At 48.9% G+C, this 19980-nt stretch overlaps 1 protein-coding gene across 3 annotated transcripts in view; it reads left to right on the top strand.

The window, feature by feature from the left end:
• Window positions 1-1420: 1420 nt before the first annotated feature.
• The window catches only part of myom1b (myomesin 1b), a 246733-nt gene continuing 228173 nt past the window's right edge, over window positions 1421-19980 (top strand). For 2 of the 3 annotated variants that reach the window (XM_072467909.1, XM_072467907.1), the window contains exon 1: window positions 1421-1666. The gene's annotated coding sequence lies outside the window, so the exon portion shown is untranslated. The remainder of the gene's footprint in view (window positions 1667-19980) is intronic. The other variant, XM_072467908.1, reaches the window with a different exon arrangement.

Here is a 19980-nt window from a genome sequence, read left to right as displayed (position 1 = left end):
CAATTTCCAGAATTCCAAATTCTAACAAAAAGAAATAGACATCCACAACAGAGACTGACTTATTGAATTGTATATATGTATAGAAATAATATGTAAGTGGATCTGTTGTACAAATGTTTATTTTTGTCGTTGCACTAATGAAGTAAAGGGGAAGGGGTGTTATGTCTCAGAGAATACATCCTTGCTGGTTATCCATCATGAGATGTGTGTTGACGGCAGCAGAATGTATGTGCGGACTTTCGGCAGATCACCAACTTGTTTGCATGAACAACACCCTTAATAAGCCTCTCATCATGTTTTACAAGAATACAGAGCATGGGCACCTCCATACCTTCTCTCTTTGCGGCAACAAAGAAATATAACACATGTCCTCCTGCACTCTTTGTGAACCAGGGTTGATCCCCGGTTTGATGGTAATGATAGAGTGAGAGATATTTTCACTGAATGACAAAATTGTTACGGCGCAGAAGGAGCCCGTTTGGTCCAGCGTGCCTGCAGTGGCAGATATGGCAGACCATGTAGTTACAGAATATGGTTGAACAGAATTCTGTTGCTGCTGATGACCCACAGCAACTCATGAATGCCCACTTTTGAGTTGCTAGATCTGTTCTAAATCTATCCAATTTAGCACGGTGGCAGTATCACATAATATGATGGAGACTATCCTCAATGTGGAGACTTTATCTCCTACCAATACTGTCAAGGACAGATGCATCTCCATTGGTAGATTAATGAGAATGAGGTCAAGCAGGGTTTCCGAAGGGCCGCATGATAGCACAAGTGGGTAGCACTGTCGCTTCACGGTTCCAGGGTCCCAGGTTCGATTCCCCGCTGGGTCACTGTCTGTGCGGAGTCTGCACGTTCTCCCCGTGTCTGCGTGGGTTTCCTCCGGGTGCTCCGGTTTCCTCCCACAGTCCAAAGACGTGCAGGTTAGGTGGATTGGCCATGATAAATTGCCCTTCGTGACCAAAAAAGGTTAGGAGGGGTTATTGGGTTACGAGGATAGGGTGGAAATGAGGGCTTAAGTGGGTCGGTGCAGACTCGATGGGCCGAATGGCCTCCTACTGCACTGTATGTTCTATGTTCCATGTTCTCTTATTGTTTCCCTCACCACTTGCATGTTTCAATTCTTGCCATTGTTCCCTCCACAATTTTTTGATTTAAAAGTGGCTATACTTATACTGCCCAATGTATATAGTGATCCCTGTATCTTTCAAACCACAAATGTGTATTCAATCACTAAGGAGGCTTAGGTCCAGCTATCATAAGTCAATCCCGTGCCAGGAGCAGAGGGCCGCTAATATTCATGTAATCGGATCCAGATTTGAGGAGCCACAGAGTGTAAAAGGGGGCAGCCAATTGGAACTTTAACTCAAGTATTTCCAAATTGCGATTTCGGTGCATTTCACCCGTCCTTTACCTGCAGTTGAATCGGTGGTGGTTACAAACGGCGAGGGGGCTGCTCGCTTGCTGCCAGTGCTATATTTATCAATCCTCCTGGCCATAAAAGGTCGGGATTCTGGCTTTGACATTCCACTGACGGGAGACACTTATTTTTGTCCAACCCTGGAGCCGAGTCTGCAGCCTGCCACCGCTTTGCTCGACTCGTCACCCCGGGTCTTTTCGCCAGCATTTACATCAAAAAACCCAAAACATCTGACAATCGGTAAGCGCGCTTGGTTCTGAATCGGCGGAAGTTTGTGATTCAAATGTTAAGTTTTCTTTGTTAAACGTTGCATGGGCCCCGCCAGCAGCTGACTGGTGCAGTTCTCAATGTAATTTCAACACGGCGCTGAGAGGGCAATCTCCCCCCGCCCCTCATCACAAACATGGGGCATTTGCCCCATTGTTAACCGGTGTTTGGGGTTCACTGACCAACAGGTTATATTTCAAATCAGCCGAATGCGATTTGGTATCAATTCTGTCCCGGATTTGAAATTGAAAAGTGAAGATGGCCGAAAGGAAAGTTTGGTCAAAGACTAAATGTTGTATTTAAAATTAAAATTGTGGACTCGGTTTTTTTATAAAAAATGTCATTCGCATGGGGACCAGTTAAATTCACTATCGATTTTTCCAATCAAGTCGAAAACATCACATTCTATTTCGCATGAAGGCTGACCGAAAGGTACAGGAACAACATTTCAAAATAGGCAGCAGATTTTGAGACGTTCGCATTTCTTAAAATGTATAATGCGAGTGCATTGTCGCACATTGTTGGCTCCTGAATACGTTTCTGAAACCTTAGCTGAGGCGTCTTAAATGTTACTTGCTTTGGCTATTCGAGGGCCAGACCAGAAAAGGGCAGAAAACAAACCGGGCAGGCAGACTGAAAATGCCCACACCCTTACACAGAGAATGCCCAGTCCCTTACACAGAGAATGCCCAGTCCCTTACCCAGAGAATACCCAGTCCCTTACACAGAGAGTGCTCAGTCCCTGACACAGCGAATGCTCAGTCCCTTACACAGAGAATGCTCAGTCTCTTACACAGAGAATGCTCAGTCCCTTACACAGAGAATGCCCAGTCCCTTACCCAGAGAATACCCAGTCGCTTACACAGAGAATGCTCAGTCCCGAACACAGAGAATGCCCAGTCCCGAACACCGAGAATGCTCAACCCTTACACAGAGAATGCTCATTCCCTTACACAGAGAATGCCCAGTCCCTTACCCAGAGAATACCCAGTCCCGTACACAGAGAATGCTCAGTCCCTGACACAGAGAATGCTCAGTCCCTTACACAGAGAATGCTCAGTCCCTTGCACAGAATGCCCAGTCCCATACACAGAGAATGCTCAATCCCTTACACAGAGAATGCTCAGTCCCTTACACAGAGAATGCCCAGTCCCTTACACAGAGAATGCTCAGTCCCTTACACAGAGAATGCTCAGTCGCTTACACAGAGAATGCCCAGTCCCTTACACAGAGAATGCTCAACCCTTACACAGTGGATGCCCAGTCCCTTACACAGAGGATGCCCAGTCCCTTACACAGAGGATGCCCAGTCCCTTACACAGAGGATGCCCAGACCTTTACACAGAGAATGCCAAGTCCCTTACACAGAGAATGCCCAGTCCCTTACCCAGAGAATACCCAGTCCCTTACACAGAGAGTGCTCAGTCCCTGACACAGCGAATGCTCAGTCCCTTACACAGAGAATGCTCAGTCCCTTACACAGAGAATGCCCAGTCCCTTACCCAGAGAATACCCAGTCGCTTACACAGAGAATGCTCAGTCCCGAACACAGAGAATGCCCAGTCCCGAACACCGAGAATGCTCAACCCTTACACAGAGAATGCTCATTCCCTTACACAGAGAATGCCCAGTCCCTTACCCAGAGAATAACCAGTCCCGTACACAGAGAATGCTCAGTCCCTGACACAGAGAATGCTCAGTCCCTTACACAGAGAATGCTCAGTCCCTTGCACAGAATGCCCAGTCCCATACACAGAGAATGCTCAATCCCTTACACAGAGAATGCTCAGTCCCTTACACAGAGAATGCCCAGTCCCTTACACAGAGAATGCTCAGTCCCTTACACAGAGAATGCTCAGTCGCTTACACAGAGAATGCCCAGTCCCTTACACAGAGAATGCTCAACCCTTACACAGTGGATGCCCAGTCCCTTACACAGAGGATGCCCAGTCCCTTACACAGAGGATGCCCAGTCCCTTACACAGAGGATGCCCAGACCTTTACACAGAGAATGCCAAGTCCCTTACACAGAGAATGCTCAATCCCTTACGCAGAGAATGCCAAGTCCCTTACACAGAGAATGCTCAATCGCTTACACAGAGAATGCCCAGTCCCTTACACAGAGAATGATCAATCCCTTACATAGAGAATGCCCAGTCCCTTACACAGAGAATACCCAGTTCCTTACACCGAGAATGCCCAGTCCCTTGCATAGAGAATGCCCAGTCCCTTACACAGAGAATGCTCAATCGCTTACACAGAGACTGCCCTGTCCCTTACACAGAGAATGCTCAGTCCCTTAGACAGAGAATGCCCAGTCCCTTACACAGAGAATGCTCAGTCCCTTACACAGAGAATGCCCAGTCCATTACACAGAGAATGCCCAGTCCGTTACACAGAGAATGCCCAGTCCCTTACACAGAGAATGCTCAATCCCTTACACAGAGAATGCCCAGTCCCTTACACAGAGAATGCCCAGTCCCTTACACAGAGAATGCCCAGTCCCTTACACAGAATGCCCAGTCCCTTATACAGAGAATGCTCAGTCGCTTATACAGAGAATGCTCAGTCGCTTACACAGAGAATGCCCAGTCCCTTACACAGAGAATGCCCAGTCCCTTACACAGGGAATGATCAACCCCTTACACAGAGAATGCTCAATCGCTTACACAGAGAATGCCCAGTCCCTTACACAGAGAATGCCCAGTCCCTTACACAGAGAATGATCAATCCCTTACAACGAGAATGCCCAGTCCCTTACACAGAGAATGCTCAGTCGCTTACACAGAGAATGCGCAGTCCCTTACACAGAGAATGCCCAGTGCCTTACACAGAGAATGCCCAGTCCCTTACACAGAGAATACCCAGTCCCTTACACAGAGAATACCCAGTCCCTTACACAGAGAATGCCCAGTCCCTTACACAGAGAATGCTCAATCGCTTACACAGAGAATGCCCAGTCCCTTACACAGAGAATGCTCAATCCCTTACACAGAGAATGCTCAATCCCTTACACAGAGAATGTTTAATCCCTTACACAGAGAATGCCCAGTCCCTTACACAGAGAATGCTCAATCCCTTACACAGAGAATGCCCAGTCCCTTACACAGAGAATGCCCAGTCCCTTACACAGAGAATGCCCAGTCCCTTACACAGAGAATGCTCAGTCCCTTACACAGAGAATGCTCAATCCCTTACACAGAGAATGCCCAGTCCCTTACACAGAGAATGCTCAGTCCCTTACACAGAGAATGCCCAGTCCCTTACCCAGAGAATACCCAGTCGCTTACACAGAGAATGCTCAATCCCTTACACAGAGAATGCTCAGTCCCTTACACAGAGAATGCCCAGTCCCTTACACAGAGAATGCTCAGTCCCTTACACAGAGAATGCTCAGTCGCTTACACAGAGAATGCCCAGTCCCTTACACAGAGAATGCTCAACCCTTACACAGTGGATGCCCAGTCCCTTACACAGAGGATGCCCAGTCCCTTACACAGAGGATGCCCAGTCCCTTACACAGAGGATGCCCAGACCTTTACACAGAGAATGCCAAGTCCCTTACACAGAGAATGCCCAGTCCCTTACCCAGAGAATACCCAGTCCCTTACACAGAGAGTGCTCAGTCCCTGACACAGCGAATGCTCAGTCCCTTACACAGAGAATGCTCAGTCCCTTACACAGAGAATGCCCAGTCCCTTACCCAGAGAATACCCAGTCGCTTACACAGAGAATGCTCAGTCCCGAACACAGAGAATGCCCAGTCCCGAACACCGAGAATGCTCAACCCTTACACAGAGAATGCTCATTCCCTTACACAGAGAATGCCCAGTCCCTTACCCAGAGAATACCCAGTCCCGTACACAGAGAATGCTCAGTCCCTGACACAGAGAATGCTCAGTCCCTTACACAGAGAATGCTCAGTCCCTTGCACAGAATGCCCAGTCCCATACACAGAGAATGCTCAATCCCTTACACAGAGAATGCTCAGTCCCTTACACAGAGAATGCCCAGTCCCTTACACAGAGAATGCTCAGTCCCTTACACAGAGAATGCTCAGTCGCTTACACAGAGAATGCCCAGTCCCTTACACAGAGAATGCTCAACCCTTACACAGTGGATGCCCAGTCCCTTACACAGAGGATGCCCAGTCCCTTACACAGAGGATGCCCAGTCCCTTACACAGAGGATGCCCAGACCTTTACACAGAGAATGCCAAGTCCCTTACACAGAGAATGCTCAATCCCTTACGCAGAGAATGCCAAGTGCCTTACACAGAGAATGCTCAATCGCTTACACAGAGAATGCCCAGTCCCTTACACAGAGAATGATCAATCCCTTACATAGAGAATGCCCAGTCCCTTACACAGAGAATACCCAGTTCCTTACACCGAGAATGCCCAGTCCCTTGCATAGAGAATGCCCAGTCCCTTACACAGAGAATGCTCAATCGCTTACACAGAGACTGCCCTGTCCCTTACACAGAGAATGCTCAGTCCCTTAGACAGAGAATGCCCAGTCCCTTACACAGAGAATGCTCAGTCCCTTACACAGAGAATGCCCAGTCCATTACACAGAGAATGCCCAGTCCGTTACACAGAGAATGCCCAGTCCCTTACACAGAGAATGCTCAATCCCTTACACAGAGAATGCCCAGTCCCTTACACAGAGAATGCCCAGTCCCTTACACAGAGAATGCCCAGTCCCTTACACAGAATGCCCAGTCCCTTATACAGAGAATGCTCAGTCGCTTATACAGAGAATGCTCAGTCGCTTACACAGAGAATGCCCAGTCCCTTACACAGAGAATGCCCAGTCCCTTACACAGGGAATGATCAACCCCTTACACAGAGAATGCTCAATCGCTTACACAGAGAATGCCCAGTCCCTTACACAGAGAATGCCCAGTCCCTTACACAGAGAATGATCAATCCCTTACAACGAGAATGCCCAGTCCCTTACACAGAGAATGCTCAGTCGCTTACACAGAGAATGCGCAGTCCCTTACACAGAGAATGCCCAGTGCCTTACACAGAGAATGCCCAGTCCCTTACACAGAGAATACCCAGTCCCTTACACAGAGAATACCCAGTCCCTTACACAGAGAATGCCCAGTCCCTTACACAGAGAATGCTCAATCGCTTACACAGAGAATGCCCAGTCCCTTACACAGAGAATGCTCAATCCCTTACACAGAGAATGCTCAATCCCTTACACAGAGAATGTTTAATCCCTTACACAGAGAATGCCCAGTCCCTTACACAGAGAATGCTCAATCCCTTACACAGAGAATGCCCAGTCCCTTACACAGAGAATGCCCAGTCCCTTACACAGAGAATGCCCAGTCCCTTACACAGAGAATGCTCAGTCCCTTACACAGAGAATGCTCAATCCCTTACACAGAGAATGCCCAGTCCCTTACACAGAGAATGCCCAGTCCCTTACACAGAGAATGCCCAGTCCCTTACACAGAGAATGCCCAGTCCCTTACACAGAGAATGCTCAGTCCCTTACACAGAGAATGCCCAGTCCCTTACACAGAGAATGCCCAGTCCCTTACACAGAGAATGTCCAGTCCCTTACACAGAGAATGCCCAGTCCCTTACACAGAGAATGCCCAGTCCCTTACACAGAGAATGCCCAGTCCCTTACACAGACAATGCCCAGTCCCTTACACAGAGAATGGCCAGTCCATTACACAGAGAATGCTCAGTCCCTTACACAGAGAATGCCCAGTCCCTTACACAGAGAATACCCAGTCCCTTACATAGAGAATGCCCAGTCCCTTACACAGAGAATGCTCAATCGCTTACACAGAGACTGCCCAGTCCCTTACACAGAGAATGCTCAGTCCCTTACACAGAGAATGCTCAATCCCTTACACAGAGAATGCCCAGTCCCTTACACAGAGAATGCCCAGTCCCTTACACAGAGAATGCCCAGTCCCTTACACAGAGAATGCTCAGTCCCTTACACAGAGAATGCCCAGTCCCTTACACAGAGAATGCCCAGTCCCTTACACAGAGAATGCCCAGTCCCTTACACAGAGAATGCCCAGTCCCTTACACAGAGAATGCCCAGTCCCTTACACAGAGAATGCCCAGTCCCATACACAGAGAATGCTCAATCGCTTACACAGAGAATGCCCAGTCCCTTACACAGAGAATGCTCAATCCCTTACACAGAGAATGCCCAGTCCCTTACACAGAGAATGCCCAGTCCCTTACACAGAGAATGCCCAGTCCCTTACACAGAGAATGCCCAGTCCATTACACAGAGAATGCTCAGTCCCTTACACAGAGAATGCCCAGTCCCTTACACAGAGAATGCCCAGTCCATTACACAGAGAATGCCCAGTCCCTTACACAGAGAAATCCGAGTCCCTTACACAGAGAATGCTCAATAACTTACACAGAGAACGCCCAGTCCCTTACACAGAGAATGCTCAATCCCTTACACAGAGAATGTTCAGTCCCTTACACAGAGAATGCCCAGTCCCTTACACAGAGAATGCTCAATCCATTACACAGCGAATGCCCAGTCCCTTACACAGAGAATGCTCAATCCTTTACACAGAGAATGCCCAGTCCCTTACACAGAGAATGCCCAGTCCCTTACACAGAGAATGCCCAGTCCCTTACACAGAGAATGTCCAGTCCATTACACAGAGAATGCCCAGTCCCTTACACAGAGAATGCTCAATCCCTTACACAGAGAATGTTCAATCCCTTACACAGAGAATGCCCAGTCCCTTACACAGAAAATGCTCAATCCATTACACAGCGAATGCCCAGTCCCTTACACAGAGAATGCCCAGTCTCTTACACAGAGAATGCCCAGTCCCTTACACAGAGAATGCCCAGTCCCTTACACAGAGAATGCCCAGTCCCTTACACAGAGAATGCTCAGTCCCTTACACAGAGAATGCTCAGTCCCTTACACAGAGAATGCCCAGAGCTTACACCGAGAATGCCCAGTCCCTTACACAGAGAATGCCCAGTCCCATACAAAGAGAATGCCCAGTCCCATACAAAGAGAATGCCCAGTCCCTTACACAGAGAATGCCCAGTCCCTTACACAGAGAATGCCCAGTCCCTTACACAGAGAATGCCCAGTCCCTTACACAGAGAATGCCCAGTCCATTACACATAGAATGCCCAGTCACTTACACAGAGAATGCCCAGTCCCTTACACAGAGAATGCCCAGTCCCTTACACAGAGAATGCCCAGTCCCTTACACAGAGAATGCCCAGTCCCTTACACAGAGAATGCTCAGTCCCTTACACAGAGAATGCTCAGTCCCTTACACAGAGAATGCTCAGTCCCTTACACAGAGAATGCCCAGTCCCTTACACAGAGAATGCCCAGTCCCTAACACAGAGAATGCCCAGTCCCTTACACAGAGAATGCCCAGTCCCTTACACAGAGAATGCTCAGTCCCTTACACAGAGAATGCCCAGTCCCTTACACAGAGAATGTCCAGTCCCTTACACAGAGAATGCCCAGTCCCTTACACAGAGAATGCCCAGTCCCTTACACAGAGAATGCCCAGTCCCTTACACAGACAATGCCCAGTCCCTTACACAGAGAATGCCCAGTCCATTACACAGAGAATGCTCAGTCCCTTACACAGAGAATGCCCAGTCCCTTACACAGAGAATACCCAGTCCCTTACATAGAGAATGCCCAGTCCCTTACACAGAGAATGCTCAATCGCTTACACAGAGACTGCCCAGTCCCTTACGCAGAGAATGCTCAGTCCCTTACACAGAGAATGCCCAGTCCATTACACAGAGAATGCTCAGTCCCTTACGCAGAGAATGCCCAGTCCCTTACACAGAGAATGCCCAGTCCATTACACAGAGAATGCCCAGTCCCTTACAAAGAGAATGCTCAATCGCTTACACAGAGAATGCCCAGTCCCTTACACAGAGAATGCTCAATCCCTTACACAGAGAATGCTCAATCCCTTACACAGAGAATGTTCAATCCCTTACACAGAGAATGCCCAGTCCCTTACACAGAGAATGCTCAATCCCATACACAGAGAATGCCCAGTCCCTTACACAGAGAATGCCCAGTCCCTTACACAGAGAATGCCCAGTCCCTTACACAGAGAATGCTCAGTCCCTTAAACAGAGAATGCTCAATCCCTTACACAGAGAATGCCCAGTCCCTTACACAGAGAATGCCCAGTCCCTTACACAGAGAATGCCCAGTCCCTTACACAGAGAATGCTCAGTCCCTTACACAGAGAATGCCCAGTCCCTTACACAGAGAATGCCCAGTCCCTTACACAGAGAATGCCCAGTCCCTTACACAGAGAATGCCCAGTCCCTTACACAGAGAATGCCCAGTCCCTTACACAGAGAATGCCCAGTCCCTTACACAGAGAATGCCCAGTCCCATACACAGAGAATGCTCAATCGCTTACACAGAGAATGCCCAGTCCATTACACAGAGAATGCTCAATCCCTTACACAGAGAATGCCCAGTCCCTTACACAGAGAATGCCCAGTCCCTTACACAGAGAATGCCCAGTCCCTTACACAGAGAATGCCCAGTCCATTACACAGAGAATGCTCAGTCCCTTACACAGAGAATGCCCAGTCCCTTACACAGAGAATGCCCAGTCCATTACACAGAGAATGCCCAGTCCCTTACACAGAGAAATCCGAGTCCCTTACACAGAGAATGCTCAATCACTTACACAGAGAACGCCCAGTCCCTTACACAGAGAATGCTCAATCCCTTACTCAGAGAATGTTCAATCCCTTACACAGAGAATGCCCAGTCCCTTACACAGAGAATGCTCAATCCATTACACAGCGAATGCCCAGTCCCTTACACAGAGAATGCTCAATCCTTTACACAGAGAATGCCCAGTCCCTTACACAGAGAATGCCCAGTCCCTTACACAGAGAATGTCCAGTCCCTTACACAGAGAATGTCCAGTCCATTACACAGAGAATGCCCAGTCCCTTACACAGAGAATGCTCAATCCCTTACACAGAGAATGTTCAATCCCTTACACAGAGAATGCCCAGTCCCTTACACAGAGAATGCTCAATCCATTACACAGCGAATGCCCAGTCCCTTACACAGAGAATGCCCAGTCTCTTACACAGAGAATGCCCAGTCCCTTACACAGAGAATGCCCAGTCCCTTACACAGAGAATGCCCAGTCCCTTACACAGAGAATGCCCAGTCCCTTACACAGAGAATGCTCAGTCCGTTACACAGAGAATGCTCAGTCCCTTACACAGAGAATGCCCAGAGCTTACACCGAGAATGCCCAGTCCCTTACACAGAGAATGCCCAGTCCCATACAAAGAGAATGCCCAGTCCCATACAAAGAGAATGCCCAGTCCCTTACACAGAGAATGCCCAGTCCCTTACACAGAGAATGCCCAGTCCATTACACAGAGAATGCTCAGTCCCTTACACAGAGAATGCCCAGTCCCTTACACAGAGAATGCCCAGTCCCTTACACAGAGAATGCCCAGTCCCTTACACAGAGAATGCCCAGTCCCTTACACAGAGAATGCCCAGTCCCTTACACAGAGAATGCTCAATCGCTTACACAGAGAATGCCCAGTCCCTTACACAGAGAATGCTCAATCGCTTACACAGAGACTGCCCAGTCCCTTACACAGAGAATGCTCAGTCCCTTACACAGAGAATGCCCAGTCCATTACACAGAGAATGCTCAGTCCCTTACACAGAGAATGCCCAGTCCCTTACACAGAGAATGCCCAGTCCATTACACAGAGAATGCCCAGTCCCTTACACAGAGAATGCCCAGTCCCTTACACAGAGAATGCCCAGTCCCTTACACAGAGAATGCTCAATCGCTTACACAGAGAATGCCCAGTCCCTTACACAGAGAATGCTCAATCCCTTACACAAAGAATGCTCAATCCCTTACACAGAGAATGTTCAATCCCTTACACAGAGAATGCCCAGTCCCTTACACAGAGAATGCTCAATCCCTTACACAGAGAATGCCCAGTCCCTTACACAGAGAATGCCCAGTCCCTTACACAGAGAATGCCCAGTCCCTTACACAGAAAATGCTCAGTCCCTTACACAGAGAATGCTCAATCCCTTACACAGAGAATGCCCAGTCCCTTACACAGAGAATGCCCAGTCCCTTACACAGAGAATGCCCAGTCCCTTACACAGAGAATGCCCAGTCCCTTACACAGAGAATGCTCAGTCCCTTACACAGAGAATGCCCAGTCCCTTAAACAGAGAATGCCCAGTCCCTTACACAGAGAATGCCCAGTCCCTTACACAGAGAATGCCCAGTCCCTTACACAGAGAATGCCCAGTCCCTTACACAGAGAATGCCCAGTCCCTTACACAGAGAATGCCCAGTCCCTTACACAGAGAATGCTCAATCGCTTACACAGAGAATGCCCAGTCCCTTACACAGAGAATGCCCAGTCCCTTACACAGAGAATGCCCAGTCCCTTACACAGAGAATGCTCAATCGCTTACACAGAGAATGCCCAGTCCCTTACACAGAGAATGCTCAATCCCTTACACAGAGAATGCTCAATCCCTTACACAGAGAATGTTCAATCCCTTACACAGAGAATGCCCAGTCCCTTACACAGAGAATGCTCAATCCCTTACACAGAGAATGCCCAGTCCCTTACACAGAGAATGCCCAGTCCCTTACACAGAGAATGCCCAGACCCTTACACAGAAAATGCTCAGTCCCTTACACAGAGAATGCTCAATCCCTTACACAGAGAATGCCCAGTCCCTTACACAGAGAATGCCCAGTCCCTTACACAGAGAATGCCCAGTCCCTTACACAGAGAATGCCCAGTCCCTTACACAGAGAATGCTCAGTCCCTTACACAGAGAATGCCCAGTCCCTTACACAGAGAATGCCCAGTCCCTTACACAGAGAATGCCCAGTCCCTTACACAGAGAATGCCCAGTCCCTTACACAGAGAATGCCCAGTCCCTTACACAGAGAATGCCCAGTCCCTTACACAGAGAATGCCCAGTCCCTTACACAGAGAATGCCCAGTCCCTTACACAGAGAATGCCCAGTCCCTTACACAGAGAATGCTCAATCGCTTACACAGAGAATGCCCAGTCCCTTACACAGAGAATGCCCAGTCCCTTACACAGAGAATGCCCAGTCCCTTACACAGAGAATGCCCAGTCCCTTACACAGAGAATGCTCAGTCCCTTACACAGAGAATGCTCAGTCCCTTACACAGAGAATGCTCATTCCCTTACACAGAGAATGCTCATTCCCTTACACAGAGAATGCTCATTCCCTTACACAGAGAATGCTCAGTCCCTTACACAGAGAATGCTCAAGCGCACCCACAGAGAATGCCCAGTCCCTTACGCAGAGAATACCCAGTCCCTTACGCAGAGAATGACCAGTCCCTTACACAGAGAATGACCAGTCCCTTACACAGAGAATGCCCAGTCCCTTATACAGAGAATGCTCAATCGCTTACACAGAGAATGCCCAGTCCCTTACACAGAGAATGCCCAGTCCCTTACACAGAGAATACCCAGTCCCTTACGCAGAGAATACCCAGTCCCTTACGCAGAGAATGCTCAGTCCCTTACAAAGAGAATGCTCAGTCCCTTACACCGAGAATGCCCAGTCCCTTACACCGAGAATGCTCAGTCCCTTACACCGAGAATGCTCAGTCCCTTACACAGAGAATGCTCAGTCCCTTACACAGAGAATGCCCAGTCCCTTACACAGAGAATGCTCAGTTCCGTACACAGAGAATGCCCAGTCCCTTACACAGAGAATGCCCAGTCCCTTACACAGAGAATGCCCAGTCCCTTACACAGAGAATGCTCAATCGCTTACACAGAGACTGCCCAGTCCCTTACACAGATAATGCTCAGTCCCTTACACAGAGAATGCCCAGTCCATTACACAGAGAATGCTCAGTCCCTTACACAGAGAATGCCCAGTCCCTTACACAGAGAATGCCCAGTCCATTACACAGAGAATGCCCAGTCCCTTACACAGAGAATGCCCAGTCCCTTACACAGAGAATGCTCAATCGCTTACACAGAAAATGCCCAGTCCCTTACACAGAAAATGCTCAATCCCTTACACAGAGAATGCCCAGTCCCTTACACAGAGAATGCCCAGTCCCTTACACAGAGAATGCCCAGTCCCTTACACAGAGAATGCCCAGTCCCTTACACAGAGAATGCTCAGTCCCTTACACAGAGAATGCTCAGTCCCTTACACAGAGAATGCTCAGTCCCTTACACAGAGAATGCCCAGTCCCTTACACAGAGAATGCCCAGTCCCTTACACAGAGAATGCCCAGTCCCTTACACAGAGAATGCTCAATCGCTTACACAGAGAATGCCCAGTCCCTTACACAGAGAATGCTCAGTCCCTTACACAGAGAATGCCCAGTCCCTTACACAGAGAATGCCCAGTCCCTTACACAGAGAATGCCCAGTCCCTTACACAGAGAATGCCCAGTCCCTTACACAGAGAATGCCCAGTCGCTTACACAGAGAATGCCCAGTCCCATACACAGAGAATGCTTAATCGCTTACACAGAGAATGCCCAGTCCCTTACACAGAGAATGCTCAATCCCTTACACAGAGAATGCCCAGTCCCTTACACAGAGAATGCCCAGTCCCTTACACAGAGAATGCCCAGTCCCTTACACAGAGAATGCCCAGTCCATTACACAGAGAATGCCCAGTCCCTGACACAGAGAATGCCCAGTCCCTTACACAGAGAATGCCCAGTCCATTACACAGAGAATGCCCAGTCCCTTACACAGAGAATGCCCAGTCCCTTACACAGAGAATGCCCAGTCCCTTACACAGAGAACGCACAGTCCCTTACACAGAGAATGCTCAATCCCTTACACAGAGAATGTTCAATCCCTTACACAGAGAATGCCCAGTCCCTTACACAGAGAATGCTCAATCCATTACATAGCGATTGCCCAGTCCCTTACACAGAGAATGCTCAATCCCTTACACAGAGAATGCCCAGTCCCTTACACAGAGAATGCCCAGTCCCTTACACAGAGAATGCCCAGTCCCTTACACAGAGAATGCCCAGTCCATTACACAGAGAATGCTCAGTCCCTTACACAGAGAATGCCCAGTCCCTTACACAGAGAATGCCCAGTCCCTTACACAGAGAATGCCCAGTCCATTACACAGAGAATGCCCAGTCCCTTACACAGAGAATGCCCAGTACCTTACACAGAGAATGCCCAGTCCCTTACACAGAGAATGCTCAATCACTTACACAGAGAATGCCCAGTCCCTTACACAGAGAATGTTCAATCCCTTACACAGAGAATGTTCAATCCCTTACACAGAGAATGCCCAGTCCCTTACACAGAGAATGCTCAATCCATTACACAGCGAATGCCCAGTCCCTTACATAGAGAATGCCCAGTCCCATACAAAGAGAATGCCCAGTCCCATACAAAGAGAATGCCCAGTCCCTTACACAGAGAATGCCCAGTCCCTTACACAGAGAATGCCCAGTCCCTTACACAGAGAATGCCCAGTCCCTTACACAGAGAATACCCAGTCCCTTACACAGAGAATGCCCAGTCCCTTACACAGAGAATGCCCAGTCCCTTACACAGAGAATGGCCAGTCCCTTACACAGACAATGCCCAGTCCCTTACACAGACAATGCCCAGTCCCTTACACAGAGAATGCTCAGTCCCTTACACAGAGAATGCTCAGTCCCTTACACAGAGAATGCTCAGTCCCTTACACAGAGAATGCTCAGTCCCTTACACAGAGAATGCTCAGTCCCTTACACAGAGAATGCCCAGTCCCTTACACAGAGAATGCCCAGTCCCTTACACAGAGAATGCCCAGTCCCTTACACAGAGAATGCCCAGTCCCTTACACAGAGAATGCCCAGTCCCTTACACAGAGAATGCTCAATCGCTTACACAGAGAATGCCCAGTCCCTTACACAGAGAATGCCCAGTCCCTTACACAGAGAATGCCCAGTCCCTTACACAGAGAATGCTCAGTCCCTTACACAGAGAATGCTCAGTCCCTTACACAGAGAATGCTCAGTCCCTTACACAGAGAATACCCAGTCCCTTACACAGAGAATGCCCAGTCCCTTACACAGAGAATGCCCAGTCCCTTACACAGAGAATGCTCAATCCCTTACACAGAGAATGCTCAATCCCTTACACAGAGAATGTCCAGTCCCTAACACAGAGAGTGCCCAGTCCCTTACACAGAGATTGCTCAGTCCCTTACACAGAGAATACTCAATCCCTGAGACAGAGAATGCTCAATCCCTTACACCAAGAATGCCCAGTCCCTTACACAGAGAATGCCCAATCCCTTACACAGAGAATGCTCAGTCCCTTACACAGAGAATGCTCAGTCCCTTACACAGAGAATGCTCAGTCCCTTACACAGAGAATACCCAGTCCCTTACACAGAGAATGCCCAGTCCCTTACACAGAGAATGCCCAGTCCCTTACACAGAGAATGCTCAATCCCTTACACAGAGAATGCTCAATCCCTTACACAGAGAATGTCCAGTCACTAACACAGAGAATGCCCAGTCCCTTACACAGAGATTGCTCAGTCCCTTACACAGAGAATACTCAATCCCTGAGACAGAGAATGCTCAATCCCTTACACCGAGAATGCCCAGTCCCTTACACAGAGAATGCCCAATCCCTTACACAGAGAATGCTCAGTCCCTTACACAGAGAATGCTCAAGCGCACCCACAGAGAATGCCCAGTCCCTTACACAAAGAATGACCAGTCCCTTACACAGAGAATGACCAGTCCCTTACACAGAGAATGCCCAGTCCCTTATACAGAGAATGCTCAATCGCTTACACAGAGAATGCCCAGTCCCTTACACAGAGAATGCCCAGTCCCTTATACAGAGAATGCTCAATCGCTTACACAGAGAATGCCCAGTCCCTTACACAGAGAATACCCAGTCCCTTACGCAGAGAATACCCAGTCCCTTACGCAGAGAATGCTCAGTCCCTTACAAAGAGAATGCTCAGTCCCTTACACCGAGAATGCCCAGTCCCTTACACCGAGAATGCCCAGTCCCTTACACCGAGAATGCTCAGTCCCTTACACAGAGAATGCTCAGTCCCTTACACAGAGAATGCCCAGTCCCTTACACAGAGAATGCTCAGTTCCGTACACAGAGAATGCCCAGTCCCTTACACAGAGAATGCCCAGTCCCTTACACAGAGAATGCCCAGTCCCTTACACAGAGAATGCTCAATCGCTTATACAGAGACTGCCCAGTCCCTTACACAGATAATGCTCAGTCCCTTACACAGAGAATGCCCAGTCCATTACACAGAGAATGCTCAGTCCCTTACACAGAGAATGCCCAGTCCCTTACACAGAGAATGCCCAGTCCATTACACAGAGAATGCCCAGTCCCTTACACAGAGAATGCCCAGTCCCTTACACAGAGAATGCTCAATCGCTTACACAGAGAATGCCCAGTCCCTTACACAGAGAATGCTCAATCCCTTACACAGAGAATGCCCAGTCCCTTACACAGAGAATGCCCAGTCCCTTACACAGAGAATGCCCAGTCCCTTACACAGAGAATGCCCAGTCCCTTACACAGAGAATGCTCAGTCCCTTACACAGAGAATGCTCAGTCCCTTACACAGAGAATGCTCAGTCCCTTACACAGAGAATGCCCAGTCCCTTACACAGAGAATGCCCAGTCCCTTACACAGAGAATGCCCAGTCCCTTACACAGAGAATGCTCAATCGCTTACACAGAGAATGCCCAGTCCCTTACACAGAGAATGCTCAGTCCCTTACACAGAGAATGCCCAGTCCCTTACACAGAGAATGCCCAGTCCCTTACACAGAGAATGTCCAGTCCCTTACACAGAGAATGCCCAGTCCCTTACACAGAGAATGCCCAGTCGCTTACACAGAGAATGCCCAGTCCCATACACAGAGAATGCTTAATCGCTTACACAGAGAATGCCCAGTCCCTTACACAGAGAATGCTCAATCCCTTACACAGAGAATGCCCAGTCCCTTACACAGAGAATGCCCAGTCCCTTACACAGAGAATGCCCAGTCCATTACACAGAGAATGCCCAGTCCATTACACAGAGAATGCCCAGTCCCTGACACAGAGAATGCCCAGTCCCTTACACAGAGAATGCCCAGTCCATTACACAGAGAATGCCCAGTCCCTTACACAGAGAATGCCCAGTCCCTTACACAGAGAATGCCCAGTCCCTTACACAGAGAACGCCCAGTCCCTTACACAGAGAATGCTCAATCCCTTACACAGAGAATGTTCAATCCCTTACACAGAGAATGCCCAGTCCCTTACACAGAGAATGCTCAATCCATTACATAGCGAATGCCCAGTCCCTTACACAGAGAATGCTCAATCCCTTACACAGAGAATGCCCAGTCCCTTACACAGAGAATGCCCAGTCCCTTACACAGAGAATGCCCAGTCCCTTACACAGAGAATGCCCAGTCCCTTACACAGAGAATGCCCAGTCCATTACACAGAGAATGCTCAGTCCCTTACACAGAGAATGCCCAGTCCCTTACACAGAGAATGCCCAGTCCCTTACACAGAGAATGCCCAGTCCATTACACAGAGAATGCCCAGTCCCTTACACAGAGAATGCCCAGTACCTTACACAGAGAATGCCCAGTCCCTTACACAGAGAATGCTCAATCACTTACACAGAGAATGCCCAGTCCCTTACACAGAGAATGTTCAATCCCTTACACAGAGAATGTTCAATCCCTTACACAGAGAATGCCCAGTCCCTTACACAGAGAATGGCCAGTCCCTTACACAGACAATGCCCAGTCCCTTACACAGAGAACGCCCAGTCCCTTACACAGAGAATGCTCAATCCCTTACACAGAGAATGTTCAATCCCTTACACAGAGAATGCCCAGTCCCTTACACTGCGAATGCTCAATCCATTACATAGCGATTGCCCAGTCCCTTACACAGAGAATGCTCAATCCCTTACACAGAGAATGCCCAGTCCCTTACACAGAGAATGCCCAGTCCCTTACACAGAGAATGCCCAGTCCCTTACACAGAGAATGCCCAGTCCATTACACAGAGAATGCTCAGTCCCTTACACAGAGAATGCCCAGTCCCTTACACAGAGAATGCCCAGTCCCTTACACAGAGAATGCCCAGTCCATTACACAGAGAATGCCCAGTCCCTTACACAGAGAATGCCCAGTACCTTACACAGAGAATGCCCAGTCCCTTACACAGAGAATGCTCAATCACTTACACAGAGAATGCCCAGTCCCTTACACAGAGAATGTTCAATCCCTTACACAGAGAATGTTCAATCCCTTACACAGAGAATGCCCAGTCCCTTACACAGAGAATGCTCAATCCATTACACAGCGAATGCCCAGTCCCTTACATAGAGAATGCCCAGTCCCATACAAAGAGAATGCCCAGTCCCATACAAAGAGAATGCCCAGTCCCTTACACAGAGAATGCCCAGTCCCTTACACAGAGAATGCCCAGTCCCTTACACAGAGAATGCCCAGTCCCTTACACAGAGAATACCCAGTCCCTTACACAGAGAATGCCCAGTCCCTTACACAGAGAATGCCCAGTCCCTTACACAGAGAATGGCCAGTCCCTTACACAGACAATGCCCAGTCCCTTACACAGACAATGCCCAGTCCCTTACACAGAGAATGCTCAGTCCCTTACACAGAGAATGCTCAGTCCCTTACACAGAGAATGCTCAGTCCCTTACACAGAGAATGCTCAGTCCCTTACACAGAGAATGCTCAGTCCCTTACACAGAGAATGCCCAGTCCCTTACACAGAGAATGCCCAGTCCCTTACACAGAGAATGCCCAGTCCCTTACACAGAGAATGCCCAGTCCCTTACACAGAGAATGCCCAGTCCCTTACACAGAGAATGCTCAATCGCTTACACAGAGAATGCCCAGTCCCTTACACAGAGAATGCCCAGTCCCTTACACAGAGAATGCCCAGTCCCTTACACAGAGAATGCTCAGTCCCTTACACAGAGAATGCTCAGTCCCTTACACAGAGAATGCTCAGTCCCTTACACAGAGAATACCCAGTCCCTTACACAGAGAATGCCCAGTCCCTTACACAGAGAATGCCCAGTCCCTTACACAGAGAATGCTCAATCCCTTACACAGAGAATGCTCAATCCCTTACACAGAGAATGTCCAGTCCCTAACACAGAGAGTGCCCAGTCCCTTACACAGAGATTG

The sequence above is a fragment of the Scyliorhinus torazame genome, chromosome 11, assembly GCF_047496885.1.
Source record: "Scyliorhinus torazame isolate Kashiwa2021f chromosome 11, sScyTor2.1, whole genome shotgun sequence".
Taxonomy (NCBI): Eukaryota; Metazoa; Chordata; class Chondrichthyes; order Carcharhiniformes; family Scyliorhinidae; genus Scyliorhinus; species Scyliorhinus torazame.
The sequence above is the reverse complement of the archived record's forward strand: the minus strand, read 5'-3'. Positions and strand labels throughout refer to the sequence as shown.